Source organism: Bos indicus, chromosome 7 (genome assembly GCF_029378745.1).
Source record: "Bos indicus isolate NIAB-ARS_2022 breed Sahiwal x Tharparkar chromosome 7, NIAB-ARS_B.indTharparkar_mat_pri_1.0, whole genome shotgun sequence".
Taxonomy (NCBI): domain Eukaryota; kingdom Metazoa; phylum Chordata; class Mammalia; order Artiodactyla; family Bovidae; genus Bos; species Bos indicus.
This window is the reverse complement of record NC_091766.1, coordinates 80,347,357-80,364,165: the sequence shown is the minus strand read 5'-3', so window position 1 is coordinate 80,364,165 and position 16,809 is coordinate 80,347,357.

Genomic DNA, 16,809 nt, shown 5'->3' with positions numbered 1-16,809 from the left:
TAATTAGTTTGTTTACTTTGTGAGTAAACTCCATTGGTGAGCATAGAATGAAATGAGCACTCATGCACTGTTGGGGATATAAATGAGGACAAAAATTTTGTAAAGGTACTTGTCAACTCATTTCAAGAAATGTTCACATGACCTAATTAAGTAGCTTTTCTTTTGGAAATTATAAGGATATATTTCAGAATACAAAGATTTAGATGAGTAACACTAAGGAAAATATATCAAAAACTCAAATACCTTTCATATACAGATTGCATTTTGTATCACATTTATTTGTTTATGGGTGTTTCCTCTATAAAGTGCATTTTGCTAGGAGTTGTAAGGATTATAAAGATGGATAATTTATGATTTTTTCCCTGAAGAAGTTCACAATCCATTGTGTTATTCTTTCATTTATTAACATAAACAGCTGAAAGATTGCTGCAGTATAGTAAAATTACAAGAGCTCTGTGTAGATGTTTGGCCGACTTTTCTTTGTTGGTTGAAATAAAGAAATCTACACATCAAATGCAATGCCAGAAAAAAATATTAAGGAAAAACAGTCCCTGGAAAAAGTTGAGTAATAATTACTGAAATATTTTCACCTAAAGAGTCTAGTTTATAACTAAATGGACTCCGGAAAAGCCATCATCCTAGTTCTAACATATTTGGTTAATTTATTCCTTAGACTAGTCATTACTTGGCTCATCACCAGTTTTTATTATTTTGAAACATAACTAGAATCTTGATTATTTTAAGTGGCTTAAATTTCATTCTAATTTGAACTTCCAAAGGCTGTTCCCTTTTCATAAGTAAACTGGGTGGAGAAAATACCAGAAACATATAAAAATAACTACTATAATTATTCATTTGTTTTAAGGCTGGTCTGAGACTAACCAGCAATTTTTAAACTAGGGATTCATTGCTCCAAAATACAGAATGTGACCTGCAACAGTTAGTTACTGATTAGCATTTAAGTGCTATATTGCCATGCTAAAATACCAATGTTACAAGGAAACGAGCTGAAACATCTTAAAAAAAAATTGTTGGCTAGTTAGGGCCAGTTAGATCAGCTATTCCGAACAAGGGCACCAATGAAGAAATAGTTATTGTTTTGGTGATCATGACAGCTAGTTTTTAAACATACATAGAAAACATTTGGAAGGAATTCCACTAAAATATTAACTCTATTTTTGGAAGGTGAAATTATGGGTGATTTCTCCCTCTTCTTTGGAGTATTCCATTATTTTCCAAGTTTTTTTTTTTAAATAATGAGGACGTATTACTTTAATAATCCAAGAGGAAAAATGGAATAGTTCCTTTTAAAAAGAATTGCTGAATTCATAACTGAGCCAACCAATTACTTTATATTCATTATGCAATCTCTGCATATAATATATTGTATGACTATGAATCATCAGAGAGAAATATACCCAAAATGATTGATGAGCACTTGTATCTGGATACTGTCTTAGAGGTGATATATCATGGTACAGTCCTGCCCAGAGCTCAAGTCAGATACAGCTTCAACATCATGACACAAGCTTTCTTGTTGAGGGGGTCAGAAATCTTTACCAAATATTTCTAGTTCTTATCTCTTCTGGACATGTGATGGCAGAGTACCTTCTGGTTCCCTTGTGGTTGAATAGGTCCAGGTGAATGATTCAGGCTGATGAACTGTGTGAAGTGACATGTGTCTTCCTAGACTGGATATTTTAATCACCAATGTGTGGTCAAACAGGTGATGGCAAGACTGAATATCGACATTTTAGTAATCAGTGAACTGAAATGGACTGGAATGGGTGCATTTAACTCAGATGACCATTATATCAACTACTGTGGGCAAGGAAACGGAGAAGGAAATAGCAACCCACTCCAGTATTCTTGCCTAGAAAATCCTGTGGACAGAGGAGCCTGTTGGGCTGCTGTCCATAGGGTTGCACAGAGTCAGACAGGACTGAAGCGACTTAGCGTGCATGCATGCATTGGAGAAGAAAATGGCAACCCACACCAATGTTCTTGTCTGGAGAATCCCAGGGACAGAGGAGCCTGGTGGGCTGCCATCTATGGGGCTGCACAGAGTCGGACATGACTGAAGTGACTTAGCAGTAGCAGCAATGGGCAAGAATCACTTAGAAGAAATGGAGTAGTCATCATAGTCAGCAGAGTCAGAAATGCAGTACTTGGATGCAATCTCAAAAACGACACAGTGACCTCTGTTCGTTTCTAAGGCAAACCATTCAATATAACAGTAATCCAAGTCTATGCCTGAACAGTAATGCTGAAGAAGCTGAAGTTGAACAGTTCTATGAAGACCTACAAGACCTTCTTGGACTAACACCCAAAAAAGATGTGCTTTTCATTAGAGGGGACTGGAATGCAAAAGTAGGAAGTCAAGAAACACCTGGAGTAACAGGCAAATTTGGCCTTGGAATACAATTAGAGCAAAGGCTAATAGAGTTCTGCCAAGAGAACACACTGGTCATAGCAAACACCCTCCTCCAACAACACAAGAGATGACTCTACATATGGACATCACTAGATGGTCAACACCAAAATCAGATTGATTATATTCTTTGCAGCCAAAGATGGAGAAGTGCTATACAGTCAGCAAAAACAAGACCGGGAGCTGACTGTAGCTCAGATCATGAACCCTTATTGCTAAATTCAGACTTAAGTTGAAGAAAGTAGGGAAAACCACTAGACCATTCAGTGACATAAATCAAATCCCTTACAACTATACAGTGGAAGTGACAAATAGATTCAAGGGGTTAGATCTGATAGAGAGCCTGAAGAACTGTGGATGGAGGTTCGTGACATCATACAGGAGGCAGGGATCAAGACCATTCCCAAGAAAAAAAAAGTGCAAAAAGGCCAAATGGTTGTCTGAGGAGGCCTTACAAATAGCTGTGAAAAGAAGAGCAGCGAAAGGCAAAGGAGAAAAGGAAAGATATAAGCATCTGAATGCAGAGTTCCAAAGAATAGCATGGAGAGATAAGAAAGCCTTCCTCAGTGATCAATGCAAAGAAATAGAGGAAAACAATAGAGTGGGAAAGACTAGAGAGGTCTTCAAAAAAATTTGAGATACCAAAGGAATATTTCATGCAAAGATGGGCACAATAAAGGATAGATATGGTATGGACCTAACAGAAGCAGAAGATATTAAGAAGAGGTGGCAAGAATACACATAAGAAGTATACAAAAAAGATCTTCATGACCCAGATAATCATGACAGTGTGATCACTCACCTAGAACCAGACATCCTGGAATGCGAAGTCAAGCGGGCCTTAGGAAGCATCACTAAGAACAAAACTAGTGGAAGTGATGGAATTCCAGTTGAGTTATTTCACATCCTAAAAGATGATGCTGTGAAAGTGCTACACTCGGTATGCCAGCAAATTTGGAAAACTGAGCAGTGGCCACAGCATTGGAAAAGGTCACTTTTCATTCCAATCTCAAAGAAAGGCAATGCCAAAGAAGCCTCAAACTACCGCACAATTGCACTCATCTCATACACTAGCAAAGTAATGCTCAAAATTCTCCAAGCCAGGCTTCTCCAAGCCAGTGAACTCATGTCCATTGAGTCAGTGATGCCATCCAACCATCTCATCCTCTGTCGTCCTCTTCTCCTCTTGCCTTCAATCTTTCCCAGCATCAGGGTCTTTTCCAGTGATTCAGTTATTTGCATCAGGTGGCGAAAGTATTGGAGTTTTAGCATCAGTCCTTCCAATGAACATTCAGGACTGACTTCCTTTAGGATGGACTGGTTGGATCTCCTTGCAGTCCAAGGGACTCTCAGGAGTCTTCTCAAACACCTCAGTTCAAAAGCATCAATTCTTCTGTGCTCTGCTTCCTTTACAGTCCAACTCTCACATCCATACGTGACTACTGGAAAAAACATAGCCTTGACTAGATGGACCTTTGTCAGCAAAGTAACATCTCTGCTCTTTAACATGCTGTCTAGGCTGGTCATAACTTTTCTTCCAAGAAGCAAGCGTCTTTTTATTCATGGCTGCAGTCACCATATGCAATGATTTTGGAGCCCAAGAAAATAAAGTCTGCCACTGTTTCTCCATCTATTTGCCATGAAGTGATGGGACTGGATGCCATGATCTTAGTTTTCTGAATGTTGAGCTTTAAGCCAGCTTTTTCATTCTCCTCTTTCACTTTCATCAAGAAGCTCTTTAGTTCTTCTTCACTGTCTGCCATAAGGATGGTGTCATCTGCATATCTGAGGTTATTGATATTTCTCCTGGCAATCTTGATTCCAGCTTGTGCTTCCTCCAGCCCAGTGTTTCTCATGATGTACTCTGCATATGTTAAATAAGCAGGGTGACAATATAGAGCCTTGACATACTCCTTTTCCTATTTGGAACCAATCTGTTTTTCCATGTCCAGTTCTAACTGTTGCTTCCTGACCTGCATACAGATATCTCAAGAGGCAAGTCAGGTGGTCTGGTATTCCCATCTCTTTCAGAATTTTCCACAGTTTGTTTGTGATCCACACAGTCAAAGGCTTTGTCATAGTCAATAAAGCAGAAGTAGATGTTTTTTTTGGAACTCTCTTTTTTGATGATCCAGTGAATGTGGGCAATTTGATCTCTGGTTCCCATGCCTTTTCTAAAACCATCTTGAACATGTGGAAGTTCACGGTTCACATATTGTTCTTTGCTAGTGTGTGAGATAAGTGCAATTGTGTGGTAGATTGAGCATTCTTTGGTATTGCCTTTCTTTGGGATTCGAATGAAAACTGACCTTTTCCAGGGGCTCTGGATGTGGGTATGGTATAAGTCCTCTTGTTGGAGGTCGCCATTAACCCCACCATAGAGCTGCCAGAACTTACATAGGACTGGGAAATAGACTTTTGGAGGGCACAACAGAACCTTGTGCACCAGGACCCAGGAGAAAGGAATAGTGACCCCACAGCGGACTTTCCTGTGGGTGTCCAAAACTCTCTGGCGAAGGCGTGGGTCGGTGGTGGCCTGCTACAGGTGTGGGGCATGGACTGTGGCAGTACATGCCTGGGATCTTTTGAGGGAGGTTACCATTATCTTCATTACCTCTACCATAGTTTGGCCCCAGGTAAACAGCAGCGAGGGAACACAGCTCTACCCATCAACAGAAAATTGGATTAAAGATTTACTGAGCATGGCCCTGCCCATCAGAACAAGACCCAGTATCCCCCTCGGTCAATCTGTCCCATCAGGAAGCTTTCATAAGCCTCTTATCCTTCTCCATCAGAGGGCAGACAGACTGGAAACCACCATCACAGAAAACTAACCAATCTAATCACATGGACCACAGCCTTGTCTAACTCAATGAAACTATGAGCCATGCTGTGTAGGGCTACTACTTAGGGCCACCTAAGACGGACGGGTCATGGTGGAGAGTTCTGACAAAATGTGGTCCGCTGGAGAAGGGAATAGCAAACCACTTCAGTATTCCTGCCTTGAGAACCCCATGAACAGTAGGAAAAGGCAAGAAGATAGGACACTGAAAGATGAACTCTCCAGGTCACTAGGTGCCCAGTATGCTACTGGAGATCAGTGGAGAAATAACTCCAGAAAGAATGAAGGGATGGAGCCAAAGGAAAAACAACACCCAGTTGTGGATGTGACTGGTGATGGAAGCAAGTACCGATACTGTAAAGAGCAATATTGCATAGGAACCTGGAATGTTAGGTCCATGAGTCAAGGCAAATTGGAAGTGATCAAAGAGGAGATGGCAAGAATGAACATCAACATTTTAGGAATCAGCGAACTAAAATGGACTGGAATGGGTGAATTTAACTCAGATGACCATTATACCTACTACTGTGGGCAAGAATCCCTTAGAAAAAATTCAGTAGCCATCATAATCAACAGAGTCAGAAATGCAGTACTTGGATGCAGTCTCAAAAACAACAGAATGATCTCCGTTCGTCTCGAAGCCAAACCATTCAGTATCACGGTAATCCAAGTCTATGCCCCTACCAGTAATGCTGAAGAAGCTGAAGTTGAACAGTTCTATGAAGACCTACAAAACCTTCTAGAACTAATACCTAAAAAGGATGTCCTTTTAATAATAGGGGAATGGAATGCAAAAGTAGGAAGTAAAGAAACACCTGGAGTAACAGGCAAATTTGGCCTTGGAATACGGAATGAAGCAGGGGAAAGACTAATAGAGTTTTGCCAAGAAAAGGCACTGGACATAGCAAACACCCTCTTCCAAGAACATAAGAGAAGACTCTACACATGGACATCACCAGATGATCAACACCGAAATCAGATTGATTATATTCTTTGCAGCCAAAGGTGAAGAAGCTCTATACAGTCAACAAAAACAAGACCAGGAGCTGACTGCGGCTCAGATCATGAACTCCTTATTGCCAAATTCAGACTGAAATTGAAGAAAGTAGGGAAAACCACTAGACCGTTCAGGTATGACCTAAATCAAATCCCTTATGATTATACACTGGAAGTAAGAAATAGATTTAAGGGACTAGATGTATTAGACAGAGTGCTTATGAACTATGGATGGAGGTTTGTGACATTGTACAGGAGACAGGAAGCAAGATCATCTCCAAGAAAAAGAAATGCAAAAAAGCAAAATGACTGTCTGCGGAGGCCTTACAAATAGCTGTGAAAAGAAGAGAAGCCAAAAGTGAAGGATAAAAGGAAAGATATACCCATCTGAATGCAGAGTTCCAAAGAATAGCAAGGAGAGATAAGAAAGCCTTCCTCAGTGATCAATGCAAAGAAATAGAGGAAAACAATAGAATGGGAAAGACTAGAGAGGTCTTCAAGAAAATTAGAGATACCAAGGGAACATTTCATACAAAGATGGGCTCGATAAAGGACAGAAATGATGTGGACCTAACAGAAGCAGAAGATATTAAGAAGAGGTGGCAAGAATATACAGAAGAACTGTACAAAAAAGATCTTCACGACCCAGATAATCACGATGGTATGATCACTCACCTAGAGCCAGACATCCTGGAATGCGAAGTCAAGCGGGCCTTAGGAAGCATCACTATGAACAAAGCTAGTGGAGATGATGGAATTCCAGTTGAGCTATTTCAAATCCTAAAAGATGATGCTGTGAAAGTGCTGCACTCAATATGCCAGCAAATTTGGAAAACTGGATAATATCAGACCACATTTCCTCATGTGACATTTTCTTCCTTTCATGGTCATTTCCCGTTTCCTTCTCATTTTCTTTTTTATTTATCCTCTCTCCTTTCCCCGCTGATAACCATAAATTTGTTTTCCTTGTCTGTGAGTCAATTTCTGTTTTGTAAATAAGTTCATTTGTATCATTTTTTTTTAGAATCCACATATAAATGATATCATATGATGTTTGAGTTTGACTACTTAGTATGAAATCTCTGGGTCCATCCATGTTGCTACAAATGGCAGTATTTCATTCTTTTTAATGGCTGAGCAATATCCCATTGTATATATATACTACATCCTCTTTATCCATTCATCTGTTGACAGTCATTTAGGTTGCTTCCATATCTTGACTATTGTAAATAGTACTGGTATAAACATCAGGATGTATGTATCTCTTTGAATTAGTGTTTTTGTCTTTTCCAGATATATGCCCAGGAATGGGATTGCTGGTTCATATAGTAACTCTATTTCTAGACTATTAAGGAAGCTCCATACTGTTCTCCATAGTGATTTCAACAATTTACATTCCAGTCAACAGGGTAAGAGAGTTCCATTTTCTCCACATCCTCTCCTGCATTTGTTATTTGTAGACTCTTTAATGATGTTCATTCTGACTGATGTGAAGGAGTAACTCATTGTAGTTTTGATTTGCATTTCTCTAATAGTGATGTTGATTCCAGCTTGTGCTTCTTCCAGCCCAGCATTTCTCATGATGTACTCTGCATATGTTAAATAAGCAGGGTGACAACATACAGCCTTGATGTACTCCTTTTCCTATTTGGAACCAGTCTGTTGTTCCATGTCCAGTTCTAACTGTTGCTTCCTGACCTGCGCACAGATATCTCAAGAGGCAAGTCAGGTGGTCGGGTATTCCCATCTCTTTCAGAATTTTCCACAGTTTATTGTGATCCACACAGTCAAAGGCTTTGTCATAGTCAATAAAGCAAAAATAGATGTTTTTCTGGAAATCTCTTGCTTTTTCGATGATCCAGCAGATGTTGGCAATTTGGTCTCTGGTTCCACTGCCTTTTCTAAAACCAGCTTGAACAACTGGAAGTTCACGGTTCACGTATTGCTGAAGCCTAGCTTGGAGAATTTTGAGCATTACTTTACTAGCGTGTGATGAATGAGGTTTGTGACATTGTACAGGAGACAGGGATCAAGACCATCCCCATGGAAAAGAAATGCAAAAAAGCAAAATGGCTGTCTGGGGAGGCCTTACAAATAGCTATGAAAAGAAGAGAAGTGAAAAGCAAAGGAGAAAAGGAAAGATATAAGCATCTGAATGCAGAGTTCCAAAGAATAGCAAGAAGAGATAAGAAAGCCTCCCTCAGCAATCAATGCAAAGAAATGGAGGAAAACAACAGAATGGGAAAGACTAGAGATCTCTTCAAGAAAATTAGAGATACCAAGGGAACATTTCATACAAAGATGGGCTCGGTAAAGGACAGAAATGATATGGACCTAACAGAAGCAGAAGATATTAAGAAGAGGTGGCAAGAATACACAGAAGAACTGTACAAAAAAGATCTTCACGACCCAGGTAATCACAATGGTGTGATCACTGACCTAGAGCCAGACATTCTGGAATGTGAAGTCAAATGGGCCTTAGAAAGCATCACTATGAACAAAGTTAGTGGAGGTGATGGAATTCCAGTTGAGCTATTTCAAATCCTGAAAGATGATGCTGTGAAAGTGCTGCACTCAATATGCCAGCAAATTTGGAAAACTCAGCAGTGGCCACAGGACTGGAAAAGGTCAGTTTTCATTCCAATCCCAAAGAAAGGCAATGCAAAAGAATGCTCAAACTACCGCACAATTGCACTCATCTCACATGCTAGTAAAGTAATGCTCAAAATTCTCCAAGCCAGGATTCAGCAATATGTGAACCGTGAACTTCCTGATGTTCAAGCTGGTTTTAGAAAAGGCAGAGGATCCAGAGATCAGATTGCCAACCTCCGCTGGATCATCGAAAAAGCAAGAGAGTTCCAGAAAAACATCTATTTTTGCTTTATTGACTATGTCAAAGCCTTTGACTGTGTGGATCATAATAAGCTGTGGAAAATTCTGAAAGATATGGGAATACCAGACCACCTGACCTGCCTCTTGAGAAATCTGTATGCAGGTCAAGAAGCAACAGTTAGAACTGGACATGGAACAACAGACTGGTTCCAAATAGGAAAAGGAGTACATCAAGGCTGTATGTTGTCACCCTGCTTATTTGACTTCTATGCAGAGTACATCATGAGAAACGCTGGACTGGAAGAAGCACAAGCTGGAATCAAGATTGCCAGGAGAAATATCAATAACCTCAGATATGCAGATCACACCACCCTTATGGCAGAGAGTGAAGAGGAACTAAAAAGCCTCTTGATGAAAGTGAAAGAGGAGAGTGAAAAAGTTGGCTTAAAGCTCAACATTCAGAAAACGAAGATCATGGCATCCGGTCCCACCACTTCATGGGAAATAGATGGGGAAACAGTGGAAACAGTGTCAGACTTTATTTTTTGGGGCTCCAAAATCACTGCAGATGGTGACTGCAGCCATGACATTAAAAGACCCTTACTCCTTGGAAGGAAAGTTATGACCAATCTAGATAGCATATTCAAAAGCAGAGACATTACTTTACCAACAAAGGTCCGTCTAGTCAAGGCTATGGTTTTTCCTGTGGTCATGTATGGATGTGAGAGTTGGACTGTGAAGAAAGCTGAGCACTGAAGAATTGATGCTTTTGAACTGTGGTGTTGGAGAAGACTCTTGAGAGTCCCTTGGACTGCAAGGAGATCCAACCAGTCCATTCTGAAGGAGATCAGCCCTGGGATTTCTTTGGAAGGAATGATGCTAAAGCTGAAAGTCCAGTACTTTGGCCACCTCATGCGAAGAGTTGACTCACTGGAAAGACTCTGATGCTGGGAGGGATTGGGAGCAGGAGGAAAAGGGGACGACAGAGGATGAGATGGCTGGATGGCATCACTGACTTAATGGACATGAGTCTGAGTAAACTCCGGGAGTTGGTGACGGACAGGGAGGCCTGGCGTGCTGTAATTCATGGGATCGCAGAGTTGGACAGGACTGAGCGACTGAACTGAACTGAACTTACTGCAATTGTGCAGTAGTTTGAGCATTCTTTGGCATTGCCTTTCTTTGGAATTGGAATAAAAACTGACCTTTTCCAGTCCTGTGGCCACTGCTGAGTTTTCCAAATTTGCTGGCATATTGAGTGCAGCACTTTCACAGCATCATCTTTCAGGATTTGAAATAGCTCAACTGGAATTCCATCACCTCCACTAGCTTTGTTCGTAGTGATGCTTTCTAAGGCCCACTTGACTTCACATTCCAGAATGTCTGGCTCTAGGTCAGTGATCACACCATCATGATTATCTGGATGAATCAAGATTTCTGGGAGAAATATCAATAACCTCAGATATGCAGATCACGCCACCCTTATGACAGAGAGTGAAGAGGAACTAAAAACCCTCTTGATGAAAGTGAAAGAGGAGAGTGAAAAAGTTGGCTTAAAACTCAACATTCAGAAAATGAAGATCATGGCATCTGGTGCCATCACTTCATGGCAAGTAGATGGGTAAACAGTGTCAGACTTTATTTTGGGGGGCTCCAAAATCACTGCAGATGGTGACTGCAGCCATGAAATTAAAAAACGCTTACTCCTTGGAAGAAAAGTTATGACCAACCTAGATAGCACATTGAAAAGCAGAGACATTACTTTGCCAACAAAGGTCCGTCTAGTCAAGGCTATGGTTTTTTCAGTGGTCATGTATGGATGTGAGAGTTGGACTGTGAAGAAGGCTGAGCGCTGAACAATTGATGCTTTTGAACTGTGGTGTTGGAGAAGACTCTTGAGAGTCCCTTGGACTGCAAGGAGATCCAACCAGTCCATTCTGAAGGAGATCAGCCCTGGGATTTCTTTGGAAGGAATGATGCTAAAGCTGAAAGTCCAGTACTTTGGCCACCTCATACGAAGAGTTGACTCATTGGAAAAGACTCTGATGCTGGGAGGGATTGGGGGCAGGAGGAGAAAGAGATGACAGAGGATGAGATGGCTGGATGGCATCACTGAATCGATGAACATGAGTTTGAGTGAACTCTGGGAGTTGGTGATGGACAGGGAGGCCTGGCATGCTGCAATTCATGGGGTCGTGAAGAGTCGGACACGACTGAGCGACTGAACTGAATAGTGATGTTGAGCATCTTTTCATGTGCCTTTTGGTCATCGGTATGACTTCTTTGGAGAAATGTCTATTTTGGTCCTCTGCCTATGTTTTAATTGGATTGTTTGTTTTTTGGATATTGAGATGTACGAACTGTTTTTATATTTGAGAAATTAATCCCTTGTCAGTCACATTGATTGCAAATATTTTCTTCCATTCCACAGTTTGTCTTTTTTTGTGTGTGTGTGGTTTCCTTTTTGATACAAAAGCTTTGAAGTTTAATTAGGTCCAATTTGTTTATCTTTGCTTTTATTTCCATTACTGTAATAGATGTATGCAAAAAACTTGCTGCAATTTGTGTCAAAGATTGTTCTGCCTATGTTTTCCTCTAGTAGTTTTATAGTATCTGGTCTTACATTTAGATCTTTAATCGACTTTGAGTTTATTTTTGTATATTGTTTTTAATTTTTTAATTTATTTAAAAATTGTATTTTTTTTTCTTTCTTAGAAAAAATTGTTACACTCCATTTATAGTTATTTCAAAATACTGGCTTGATGCCTTGTGTTATTCAGTACATCCTGTAGCCTGTCTTACACCTAATAGTTTGTGCCTTTCACTCCCCCACACCTAAGTTCCCCCCTACTAGTAACTACTAGTTTGTTCTCTCTCTATATAGAGTCTGCTTCTTTTTTTAGTATTCACTAGTTCGTGTATATTTTAAGTTCCACATATAGATGATACCATACAGTATTTGTCTTTCTCTCTCTGATTTATTTCACTTGAGCATAACGCTCTCCACGTCCATCCATGTTGCTGCAAACGGGAAACTTCTATTCTTAATTTCCTTCTTAACATCAAGGACTCCTGACCAGTATCCTTGGTCTTAAATTAACACTATTATTTTTCCTAAATAGAATTTTCTTCAGTGACTTTTAATCTGTTTTCATTTCAGCGATGGATTGTCAATTTTATTACAGTCTGCACTTTTCTTGCTGACCTTGTATATATTCATTAGATTTAGATTTGACTAAGTGGGCTTCCCTGGTAGCTCAGCTGGTAAAGAATCCAACTGCAATGCAGGAGATGTTTCCTGGGTGGGGAAGACCCCCTGGAGAAGGGATAGGCTACCCACTCCAGTATTCTTGGGCTTCCCTGCTGGCTCAGATGGTAAAGAATCTGCCCAGAGCAGATCTGGATTTGATCCCTGGGTTGGGAAGATCCCCTGGAGGAGGGCATGACAACCCACTCCAGTATTCTTGCCTGGAGAATTCCATGGACAGAGGAGCCTGGAGGGCTATAGCCCAGGTGGTTGCAAAGAGTTGGACACAACTGAGCAACTAAGCACAGCACACAGCAAGGATATTAGTAACCTGCAAAACATAAGGCTTAAACTAGATGCTTATTTTCCTTTTGCACTAACAAAATTTGCATTAATGTTACATTTTGTAACATTAACAGATACAGATATCTAGGGCTGCCATAGAACTCTGTTTTATGAAGTCAACACAGACTTTGGATTCTTCTAGCTTCAGTATGCTTGCCTGGAAAATCCCAGGGATGGAGGAGCCTGGTAGGCTGCAGTCCATGGGGTTGCGAAGAGTTGGACATGACTGAGCAATTTCACTTTGACTTTTCACTTTCATGCATTGGAGAAGGAAATGGCAACCCACTCCAGTGTTCTTGCCTGGAGAATCCCAGGGGCGGCGGAGCCTTGTGGGTTGCCTTATATGGGGTCGCACAGAGTTGGACACAACTGAAGCGACTTAGCAGCAGCAGCTTTTTACTCTGTCAACTGTAGCCTCTATTCCCAAGGTCACCTCATGGTCCAAAATGGCTCTTCAGCTCCAACTATCGTGTCCATATTTCAACTAGCAAGGAAGAAGAAAGTGACGTAGTGGGTCAAATGACTCATGTAAGCTGTTCCTTAAGGAAGGTTCTCTGAAGTTGCTGCAGGATGTTGTTTTTTAGTCACTAAGTCGTGTCCTACTCTTTTGCAGCCCTATGGACTGTAGCCTGCCAGGCTCCTCTGTCCATGGGATTGCCCAGGCAAGAATACTGGAGTAGGTTGCCATTTCCTTCTCCAGGGGATCTTCTTGACTCAGGGTTTGAACTCACGTCTCCTGGTTAGCAGGGGGATTCTTTACCACTGAGCCACCTGGGAAGCCCTGCTACAGGATACTCTTGCTTATTTGCATTGTTTAGGACTTATTCCCCTGGTCATATATAATTACAAGGGAGACTGAGAAATTGTCTTTAGTTTGGGAGGCCCTGTGCCTGGCTGAAAATTCTAACCTGCCTGGGAAAATGGATATTTGGAGGAAATAGCAATTTCTGCCAGATTCTAATTGAACCATGGTGCCATTGGGAGCTCCCTTCTTGCAGGAACACAGATTCATCAAATAATATTGATCTGAAAAGTCTCTGCATGATAACTGCAACTCCAGAATAAAGGCTGACTTCTCAACCACACTGGGACACACTATTAATGATTACATTGTCAATGCAAAGTCAAAAAACAAAAACTGTCCCTCCACCCCTCACTGTATTTCTTCCCCCATCACATTTTTAGGAGTGTTTGCTCCACTGACTCACTTCCTCGCCTCCTGTTTTTATCTTCAACCTTGTCTAAAATGGATCGTCCCTGACTACTTCGCTGTTCTTGCAAACACTAACAGTGACCCATGAAGCCAAATTAATCGGGTGCTTTCTGTCATCTTCCTTGGTTCCTCAGCATTTGGCAAAGCTGACACTTCCTCTTTCTTGAAATGCTGTCTTTCTTTGGATTTCATGACACAACATTGTTCCAGAAGCTTGTGTAAATCTCCTTTGTGTACTTCTCTATCAGAACACAAAATGGTGGATCTCCTAAGAGCTGAGTTCTAAGTCTTCTCTCCTCAACTACACATAGATGAACCCATCTATTGCAGGCTTTAATTATCACATGTGCTGAAGATCCCCAAAACTCTATCTGTAATTTGATCTTTATTCTATTTTGCAGTATCTTCCTTTTCTTTCAGTGTCAGAGCAAACAAGTAACTTGTATTTGACTAGCCAAAGCTGGTTATTATCCATCTGAATGCACAGAAATTTTAAAACACATATGAGCTTGTCAGCAAACCATAAACTGTATGCCATATTAAGACAAAAAAATATTATTATAGCTTATAATCATAGTATTTAGGCTTTCATTTCTTAAACTGTCAACCAATATGGCTCCCTTGTGGTTGAGAAAGTTCATATGACTGGTTCTAGCCCACAGTGAGTGAGTTGTGGTTGGAACTACCACGTCATGGCTAGAACACATAATCACCAGTCTGAGACCTTCTGGAGCCATCTTTTCTCTCTTGACAGCCAGCAGTATTCAAGATGGTAGCTGGTCTCTTAGCCTAGATCCCTAAGTGACTAAAATTAACTTAGTCACCCCTCTAAAACTATCCCTCACCGCCCCACCCCCCACAAAGTAATGAAGGTAGTATGAGGAAGAAAACAAATTGGTCATTTAGGCACAGACTTTGGACATTTGTTACCATGACATAAGCCATCTGATATACCCATCCCAGCTGATATAAATGTTGGTACCAGCAGTAAATGCTATTGAACAGAAACCTAAATAAAACTCGAGGCCCTGGATTAGGGACTGGCAGCAGGTGGCAAAGAAACTGCTATCAGAGGATAGAAGGATGGTGATTGATCTTGTGAAGAAGTGAAACTTTGGTCACCTGACAACTTGGAAGGCAGGTAACGTACCATTGAATGTGTGACCTTAGGAGAAGTTGGAAACGAGTGTTAGTAGCATATACTGGCAGCTGTTTTCATTTGATAATTTACTACGAGAAACAGGTTCAGAAAACAACTGGCCAGTTTGCCAACAAATGCAGACAGGCAGGGACAGAACATTAAGCAAGGAAGTGGCTATAGACCATGAAATCTGTAAAGAGGCAAGTGAAGACTTGAGCAAGGAAGTTGAAAGGATGGTGAAAAGATCAGAGAGTTGGAAGTCCGCAGGGGTTGAATGATTGTTGGATTGGGGTTCCTAAAGGCAGTGAGGTGGACAAACAAGTGGGGAGGAAAAGTGGGGGAAGGTTAAAAGCACATGAAAAGTAAGAAAGGCAAATGTGCTCATAGCTACTGCGCATAGCAAGAACTCCTAATGTTCTTAGGCACCCAAGTTCTCCAAGCAGAGGCTCGGCTGGAGGCAGTGGGCCTGGAGCCATAGCTGATGATGTGGGGCTTGCTGGCCCCCAGGGAGTGGAAATGGAACACATGAGAAATAAATGAAAAATGGAAAGGTAAAAAAAGAGACAAATTTTTTGCTCAAGAGACAGGAAAAATTGGGGACACTATTCAGAGCTTGGATGAGGATATAGGCATTGCAGAATCAGCTTCTGGTTAAGGATCGATGTGTGATTGATTTTTCAGGCCTGACCACAGGCAATTAAGAAGGCTTTACCCAGAATACCTGGTGGGACCAGGGGGGAAGCTGCCCTTCGCGCGCCGGACCTGGGGCACAGCCTGCGAGCTCCTGTTCCTGAAGGGGGTTGCAGTCAAGGACTCAGGGCCATTCCTATCCGTCACCTTCATTCCAAAATGTTTTTTTTGTTTTGTTTTGTTTTAATGTGAGTGGCATGTGGGATCTTATAGTTCCCCGACCAGGAGTTGAATCCTTGCCCCCTGCAGTGGAAGTGTCAGTCTTAACCACTGGACCACCAGGTAAGTCCCTTATAGGTTTCTATCTGAGGACTTCTGCTTCCTTATGCGTGAAGGGGAGAATTTTGAAAACTTTCCCGCTCCCAGCCTTTCCCCCTTGTCCCCTCACCAGAGGCGTCAGGATCCATAAAACGCTGGAGCATTTGGTTCCAGGGCGCCTTCAGCAGTAAGACATCCCTACGTAGCTCTGATGCCACTGACTCTCAGCTGGGGTGCCTTTCCATGGGGGAATGTGGAACAGGGGAGTTGGCGCTTTCTCCCATTTTATCTGCTTGCTTATTCCATCACACTGCATGCGAAGTCACTTCAGTCGTGTCTGACTCTTTGCAACCCTATGGACCAAGGCCCTCTAGGCAAGAATACTGGAATGGGTTGTCATGTCCTCTTCCAGGGGATCTTCCTGACCCAGGGAATGAACCCATGTCTCTTACATCCCCAGCATTGGCAGGCAGGTTCTTTACCACGAGTGCCCATTCCATCACATTAAGTGATTAAAGACCAAAGTCTCTCATTTTTGCCTCCTTGCCTTTTGAACTCCTCCTGCACCTGGCGGCGCAGCTCTCTCTCCCAGCTCAGCTGGCCTCCTTACAAAGAAGATTAGCGGGCAGTTCTCAATCAGGGGCTATAGAGGCAGGAACACCAGTAAGTTCATTCACAGACTTCAACCCTCCTCTTCCTGGGAATCTCAAGGGGTATCCTGGCCTGTCATAGAGACCCCGCAGAAAAGCTGTCATCTTCTAGTGATTCAAAGTGCTGTCCTTATTCTGCCCTTCCCAATCAACAGCAAGAACAG